Consider the following 9401-nt stretch of genomic DNA (forward strand, 5'->3'; position numbering starts at 1 on the left):
CTGAGTAGTCCATACCAATCATTTGAACCTGACTGTCCTGTTTCGCGTCTACACTGGGAACTCTATTTTGAGCAGCGATTTGATGCTCAAATATGAGCTAGCAGATTTTGAAAATGATTTCTTCTAAGAAATTTTAGCTTAATGAATCTAGTTTTCAACGCCACTAACCACACTCGATTCCAAGTTGAATTGAGTGAGTTGTGGCCGAAATCCAAAACTGACTCAATGATTTGAAATCCTCTTTTTGGCTATTAAATGTCTAAATCTTGTTTGGGACTTGTTGTTTTGAAATTCCTGGTGTTAATCACCTACCAAATGCATCTTGAATGTTTCTTAGACATTACCTACACAAAGGGACAGTGTTCGAGACATTTTTGTTGGCCAAACGTTTTGAAAACGGAAAACTCATGTACAAGGCAGATTTGCCTTGAAAATCTGGAAACTTTGGTGATCTGGTTAACCAAATTTCCATGTGTATTTGTGACGACCCCACCTTCCCCTAAGGCGTACCAAAGGGTTCGACGGACCGCCTGTCCAACTCTCGCCAGGACTCACTCACTCGTATCACGCACATACATCCATAGACAATAAATAACGTCACAATTCAAACTTATAATTTACATCGATGCACAATCAATATACAAAGCCTCTATATACCCAAACTGGTTCAAAGTGTATACAATCCAAGTACAAATCATCCTAATCGAGTGATAGCGTGAGTACAAGTCAAAAGTAAAAAAACAAAAGAGGCTACACTAGTCTTTATACATCTCACACCTCGCTCGTACCCCTATAAGGAAAACAAAACTAACGGAGTGAGCCAAAGCTCAGTGAAGTTCCAAATATCAAATTGGCCATCAAATAAAGTAAGAACAACGTGATAGTAAAATAGCGAGCAAACAAGTCGAATCAGAGAAATAACATTTTAGATAAGCAAGAAATATCTGGTTCACATTAACATGTAAGGATACAGTAGCTCATATCCCGGCTCCATCCCAGCTTGATCGATTGGTAGTTGACACTCCATCAACTTTCAAGTAATGAACTAGTCCAGAAAAACCCCATTTCACGCTAGTCTCCGTTCACCGATCAACCCCCTTACCGGGCTCGCACGCCACACGAAACACGGGTGGTTATACTCGAGTATACCGATTAGCCGAGGAGATAACACTCCACTCGACATCACTAATTACTCAGGGTTCGTTATCTAATCGACCATGCCCTTGCCGGCTCGACTCGATTAACTAGCCACAGGGTTTCTGGAATTCCAGGCAAGATATAATTTATACACATGTAGAGCAAATCAATTGAAATTGATGAACAAGAACAAGTCCCGTTAGGGCAAGTGCGATAAAGTTCACCCTTGCCCTATCTAATCACTTTATATATCATGTAACCACATTGGTCAAAGATAAATCACAAATATCAAGTTCAATCAGATATTTGGAAGCACTCACCAAAAGTAGTGCCTCTAGTGATCGCGTCTGGGTTGTACTCCGGGTTTGGAGTCCAAATCTGCGATAAAACTTGACTTAAGAACTTTGAAAATCGACTAAGGTTCGAAACTTAGATGTTTCGTTCAATAAGAATCAAGAAATTGAAATTTACTTGGAGAATAGTCGTGAAACACTTGCTCGCTTTTCAAACTGAAAATTTTTGTAACATGTATACTTGGAAATAACTTTTGAATCGAAAGTGCAAGCAAAACGGATTTACAGGGATTATTACTGCTTTTCCTAAGGGTACAAGTTCGGCTAGCTTCTAACGTATAACCCTCGATAACCAAAGAAGCAAATGGTCTAGATGGTTCAAGTGATATTCATTTATCAACTTTACCCAAGTCGCAAGTATATTTCTCTAGTCCTTGAGCGTAAATTTGGGTAGCATGTCCTTTGTATTTCTCAAATTTTCCAGCCATTTACGGCTTCATTATTTTCCTCAGCCAATCCCAAAGTCATACACAATATAAATTCATCACAATAGCCGTTCAATAGGCTCAAGGTAATACGAGTACAAAATCAAGTTAACAACATGTGCGGAAATGAAGTTTAACAAAAGACAGATTTGATGGGGTTTTGCGTAACTGACACAACTGAGGCTACGCTTATCGGATTGAGGTGAAACCTATACCACTTTGAAGCTAAGACAAATGGCTACAATTTTTATGAAGATCACTTAGTCCAATTTCCAGTGTAACCCAATCAAATTCCCAATTCACAGAACCAAATTCCAACTAACCGGCCAGTTTACCGTACTACATTCAAATGGCCGTATCTCAAGTTACCAAAGTTCGTTTAAGGCGTTCTTGGTGGTGTTGAAAAGCTAAGACAAAGTACTAAAACTTTCATGTTTTGACAAAAAGCTAGTTCAGTACGTATCCAAGTGAACAAATGCAACCAACTTAGTGTACTCTCAAAACTATCCACTGACTTTACTCCTAGGGCAGTCAGGGTATTTTCATCTTTTCACAGGCTACGTTACTCCGATTGAGCTGAAATTTTGTAGGCAGCCATAAAATTCATTCTATACAACTTTCATGTTTTGTGCTAAGCCTAATTCCGCCTCCAACATGATGAAATAGAATCGGGCAGAACTGAAACTAAAATTTCCAGAAATCTGGAATTTTGCTATATTCAAGCTATACTTCTCATTTACCTTGAAACTACCACTACTATCTCCTTTACAAGATTATATACCACATATATACATCATATAGCACTTAACCCATAAGAAACCCTAACTCAAAAGTCATCCTTCTAATCATCAAAATCACTTGAAACAAGCATCACAAGCACAAAATCAACATTAATATCCAACTTAATCATGATTAATGGAAAAAGAATGGTTGATCAGCCATTATACCTCAAGACACAAGCTTGCAAGGATGATCCTTCACCTCCTCTTGAAATTTTTGGTTCCTTAAACTTCCCAAGCTTCCAAACTAATGGTTAATCGGTTTAGTTTTTCTTGGTTGCACTCAAAAGGCTAGATTCAAGGTAGAAGATTGAAACTCTATTCACTCTCTTGCTCCTTCTTGCTCTCGGCCAAAAACAGAAAGAAATGAGGGAAAATGAGCTGAAATAAGGGATAAGAAGGCAAGACAAAAGGTTGGGCAAGGAACCATAGGTGGTTGACACTTGTCACCACCAAAGCCATCCAAGTTTTGCTTTCTTTTTCCTTGCATTTTGGCCACAATTTTCGGCCATATGGCTGAGGATGGGGGGGGTTTATTTTGCAAAAATATCAAGGGTATGTGGTGGTAAGGAAGTGGTGGTCAAGTGGTGGGTTCAATCGGTAGTGATCGATACCTGTCGGTTTGAACCGATTTTTTTTAAATCGCGTATACTAGGGTTTTTGCCTTCTAATCACTAACTTATTATTATCACTTCTAATTATATAGTATTTTCTCATCCAAAAGTCACTCTTACCTACCAAATTTGATCCTCACTCCGTACCGAATAGTCACACTACGGGAAAACGTGAAAACCCTAATTCACTCTAACTTGAAAACGGACAATGAAAACCCTTACTTCTATACTCATTTACACTTATTGTGGGGTGATTGGGTAGTAGGGCCATAATAAATAAATAATTTCCAAATAAAAGGGCATTTTTAAGAAAAATATAAGGAATTTGCAAGTTCTCACACTCTCTCCCCCTTAAAAGAATTTCGACCTCGAAATTCATACCTTTCTTCGCGAACAGGTCAGGATATTTCTCTTGCATGTCTTTTTCTAGCTCCCAGGTTGCTTCTTCCACTTCATGATGCTTGCATAGAACCTTTACTAATGGAATCTGCTTGTTTCTCAGGTCCTTCACCTTCCGATCCAGTATTTGAATGGGTCGTTCTTCATAGGTTAAGGACTCGTCGAGTTCAATATCTTCTGGTGGCAAAATGTGAGTCGGATCCGGATGATATTTCTTAAGCAAAGAAACATGGAAAACGTCATGGATCCGAGGCAAACTAGCTGGTAACTCAAGTTGATAAGCCACATTTCCTATTTGCTGGAGTATATTGAAAGGTCCTATGTACCGTGGTTGCAATTTTTTCCCTTTTCCTGCTCTAATCTTTCCTTTCAATGGGGTAATTCGAAGAAACACCTTATCTCCTATCTCGAATTCCAAATCCTTCCTCTGATGATCGGCATAACTCTTTTGTCGGCTTTGGGCTGTTTGAAGTCTCTGGCGGATCACCATTACCCTTTCGTAGGCTTCCTCAACCCATGGTATTGTAGCCGGATTTATAATCTTTCTCTCTCCTACCTCATCCCAATGGATTGGAGATCGACACCGTAGTCCATATAAGGCTTCATATGGGGCCATTTGAATAGAGGAATGATAACTATTATTATATGCAAATTCGACCAAGGTTAAGTATTGACTCCAACTTCCTCCAAAATCCACAATACAGGCTCTCAGCATATCCTCAAGAGTTTGAATGGTTCTCTCAGATTGTCCATCAGTTTGTGGGTGATACGCTGTACTATAGATCAACTTAGTTCCTAGAGCCTCTTGCAATTTCTGCCTGAATCAAGATACAAACCTATGGTCTCTATCAGATACAATACTCACTGGTACCCCATGTAGTCTCACCACTTCATCCATATAAAGTTTGGCAAGTTTCTCCAAAGAATATTTCATATTTACTGGCAGGAAATGTGCGGTCTTAGTTAATCGGTCCACTATTACCCAAATCGCATCCTGCCCCTTTTGTGTTCGTGGCAACCCTGATACAAAATCCATCGTTAGGTGCTCCCATTTCCATTCAGGGATCTCTAAAGGCTGTAACAGACCTGACGGTTTTTTATGCTCAGCTTTCACCTGTTGGCACTTAAGACACTTTTGTACAAACTGGGCAATCTCCGCCTTCATATTATCCCACCAATACAGGCTTTTGAGATCTTGGTACATCTTATTATTCCCTGGGTGCACCGTATACCTAGAGCGGTGAGATTCTTCCAAAATCTCCCTCTTTAACTCCTCATCCCCAGGTACAACGACACGATTTCGGAACTTTAAGATTCCATCAGGACCTAGGTTAAAGTTAGGCAACTCCCCTTTCTTCACTTTTTCCACCCACTTTTGCACCATTGGGTCCTTCACTTGGCCCTCTTTAATCCAATCCAACAGTGTCGACTTCACCTCAATATTTCCAAAAATCACCTTCTTCGGTTCCAGACGAGGTTTCCATTCACATACATCTTCTAACAAGCTCCACTCTCCCACCATGGAACTTGCTAGTTGAGTCTTTCGACTTAAAGTATCTGCTACAACGTTGGCCTTTCCGGGATGATAGTTAATTGTACAATCATAATCTTCTAAGAACTCCATCCACCGACGTTGTCTTAGATTTAGCTCCTTTTGTGAAAACAGATACTTAAGGCTCTTGTGATCCGTATATACCTCAAAAGTCACTCCATATAGATAATGTCGCCATTTTTTCAAGACAAACACAACAGCTGTAAGCTCCAAGGCATGGGTTGGATAGTTCTGCTCATGAGGTTTTAACTTTCAAGAAGCATAGGCGATCACATTTGTATTTTGCATCAGCACGCACCCTAGCCCCTCTCTCGAAGCATCGGTATAAACCGTGTACCTATCGTTTCCCTTGGGCAAAGCTAATACTGGAGCCATGGTTAATTGGTTCTTAAGCTCTTGGAAACTACTCTCACACTTAACATCCCAAATGTACTTTCCTTGTTTCTTTGTCAAGTTAGTTAAGGGTCCCGCAATTTTCGAGAAGTTCTTTATAAATCAGCGGTAGTACCCGGCTAAACCTAGAAAACTTCGCACCTCTGTGGGATTCTTTGGCCGCTTCCATTTGGCTACAGCCTCCACTTTCGCCGGGTCTACAGCAAGCCCATCCTTTGAAATTATATGACCTAGGAACGCCACTTTTTCCAGCCAAAATTCACACTTGCTGAACTTAGCGAACAATTGGTGCTCTCTTAGGGTTTGCAACACTATTCGCAAGTGTTGTTCATGCTCCTCCCTTGATTTCAAATATACTAGGATATCATCAATAAATACCACTACAAACCTATCCAAGTAAGGTTTAAACACTTGATGCATTAAATCCATGAATGCCGCTGGGGCATTGGTTATGCCAAAAGGCATTACCACAAACTCAAAATGCCCATATCGAGTGTTAAACGCCGTCTTTGGTACATCCTCCTTTCTAATTCTCAATTGATAGTACCCTTGTCGAAGATCCAATTTAGAAAACACCACCGCCCCTTGTAATTGATCAAACAACTCATCGATGTGGGGCAAAGGGTATTTATTCTTAACAGTTACTGCATTCAACCCTCGATAATCAATGCATAACCTTAAACTCCCGTCCTTTTTTTTAACAAATAGCACTGGAGCTCCCCACGGAGACTCGCTCTCATGTATGAATCCCCGTTCTAGCAAGTCTTGCAATTGCACTTTTAACTCCTTAAGCTCAGCAGGCGCCATTCGATAAGGGGTTTTCGAAATGGGAGTAGTTCCGGGTACTAGGTCAGCCTTAAATTCAATCTCCCTTTCGGGTGGCAGTGACCTCAACTCCTCAGGAAATACGTCCGGGTATTCACTTATTACCGGCATATCCTCCAACTTAATCTTTTCTCCCAGAGTGTTAATTAGAAAAGCTAAATAACCGCGTGCCCCATGACTAAGCAATTTCCTAGCCCTTATTCCCGAAATAAGCGCAGATGAGCCTAACATACCCCTTACGTCTAACTTTAAAGTTGCCTCACCTGGTATGCAAAACTCTACCACCTTCATCCTACAATCTACCCGAGCATGGTAATGAGCTAGCCAATCCATACCTAGAATAACATCATACCCCTTAATGGCTAGACTAATGAGGTCGACTACCAATTTCCGTTCACCAACCCAAATATCACAGTTTCTATCCACCTCATTCACAAGTAAAGTTTGGTTCCCCGCAGGTGTTCTTACTTCTAAGTCATAAGGTAGCCTTTCAACTTTCATGTCAATTCCAAGCACAAATGTAGGGTTAACAAAAGAATGAGTGGCACCGGAGTCTATCAAAATTTTGGCTAACCGGTGAAAAACAGGGATCGTACCTTCCACTACCTCCGTTGGTTCAGGCACCGGTTGTTGGTCCAGTGAATACACTCTGGCCGGTACCCTCGACCTGGTCCCTCCGACATTGGTCGGCTTTGGGTTTGACTTGCCAGTCAACTGAGTATCGCTGATCAACGGGCAGTTGACTATCTGGTGCTCTGTACTTCCACACCTTAGGCACTTCCAAGCCTTTCTCCAGCATTCATCCTCTGTATGGTTCGGTTTCCCACAATATCCGCACGTTACTCGGGGAGTGGAGGTTTGGCCTCCCTGTGGAATGCCTCTACCTTGTCCCCTACCACTTTGGCCTCCCCTCTGGGCACCTCCTTTCTGAGCACCTCCCCTAGATGCATTCGAAAACTGTCCACCTCCAGCCCCACGACCAAATTTAACAGGTGGCATGTTCCGGTCACTCCGCACTGACCCTTGGGCTCCACTAGGTACCCCTCTCCGTTTTGCATGAAAATTTCTCACTTGTGCCCTGGCAGTTTCTATCCTTTGGACCTTCTCCAAAACCTCCGTAACGTATTAATTTGGGCCGCCGCCAAGGCCTCTTGTATCTCCACATTGAGCCCTTGCACAAATCTCCGTACTCTTCTTTGCTCTGTAGCTATCAGTTCAGGAACACATTTTGATAATTTCGTAAACTGAGTCTCATACTCAGCTACACTAGAAGTTCCCTGCCGGAGCTTAATAAAATAAGCCTCTCTCTTCTCCTGGACGATAGGTGGAAGGTATTTCTCGTTAAACTCCCGCACAAAGTTTAACCAGGTCCACGCAGTTCCCTCTCTCTCCCATTTGGCCCTAATTACATTCCACCAAGGCCTGGCTGGACCTTCGAACTGGAAAACAGCGAATTGTACTTGCCTATCCTCTGTATAGTTTAAAGCGGCAAAGATGTTGATCATGGCCTCTAGCCATTTCTCGGCTTCCTCCGGGTCTAGTCCTCCCAGGAACTTAGGTGGAGAGAACTTCTGGGATCTCTCTAAGGCCCTATCTTGCCCCATATCGGGGTCCCTAGGTTGATTTACAGGGGCTTGACCCTGCTGTTCCACTAAACGGGTCAGAATATTAGTCATTTGTTGGATGGCAGTTGCCACTTGATCTCCCCCTACTGCCTGGGGTCCAGGTTGTGGCTCAATCATTGCCTCTCTCTCCTCTCTCGGTTTTTGCACCGGTTCCTGTGCTTGTCTACCCCCACGACCACGACTAGGACCGCGTCCTCGGTTAGTTCCCCTGGCTTGACTTCTTCTACCCTCCATGTTTTGGATTTAACCACTATAAACATATAAACAAGGTACGGTATGGCTCATGTAACACGCTTCAAAAAGATAAACAGAGGAAATAAAACGTTTAATAAACAGGTTCTTTATATACATAGCAAACAAATCACATATACATGCCAACCTAGGCAAGTTAAAGGCTATACTAGCCAAGGAACATAGAACAAAAGAAACCCTATTTACATCCACCGTGACACGTCAAAATCAAAAACAAAAGAAAACGTGCCGTCCTACTATGTTCCTGACTATCCCACAAAAGTCTCCTCAATCCTATCAAGTCGTCTGGCTAGATGCCGACCCAACCGACTCCGTGGATGCACTCGGCTCCTCCTCCGGGTCCTCCTCAGGAGCACCAGAAACATCAGGGACTACAGGCACTTGACCCTCTTCGACCAAGTCCTGAATCACATCCTCCACTAGTGCCTCGCACTCAGTCAGGATATGGCCAGTCCGGTCCCGAATATCCTCAACCACTCGCATAAGGCGTCCAGAAGCCGCCTCAGCCTGCTCACGGAAGGCATCCGTCCGCTACTGCTCCTCCAAAACTGAGGCCTCCAACTCTCGGATCCAGGCTCCCTAAACTCGGAGAGTAGCCTGGAGACGCTCTATCTTTAACTGGCACCTACGATTGGCGCTACCCAATCGTCTCCACTCACCGTCCACTGCGAGCACTACTCGATCAAGGTAGGAGTAGGTCTTCCAGCAGTCGCAACGCCGGATCTTGCGCGCTGGAGACCACCGATGCACTGGCCCACCGGGGCTTTCCTGGTACGTGATCACGCGACAGACGGGCCCCTCCAGACATGGCTCGTCAGTAGGAGCGTCAGTAGGTATGTCAGTAGGTACATCAGTAGGTACGGGCTGAGACGGCCCAGCACTCCCAGGAGCATCAGTACCCGCCATCACCTATGTTTGCAAATAACGTTGCAAAAGTAAGCACATGAGACGTAGAAAACAAGACTAAAGGCTAAGCTCGAGAATAAAACCCTTGCCTATCGTATCAAGCACTCAATCTATCCAAATCAATTCACAACCTAGGCTCTG

Source organism: Coffea eugenioides, chromosome 2 (assembly GCF_003713205.1).
Source record: "Coffea eugenioides isolate CCC68of chromosome 2, Ceug_1.0, whole genome shotgun sequence".
NCBI lineage: Eukaryota > Viridiplantae > Streptophyta > Magnoliopsida > Gentianales > Rubiaceae > Coffea > Coffea eugenioides.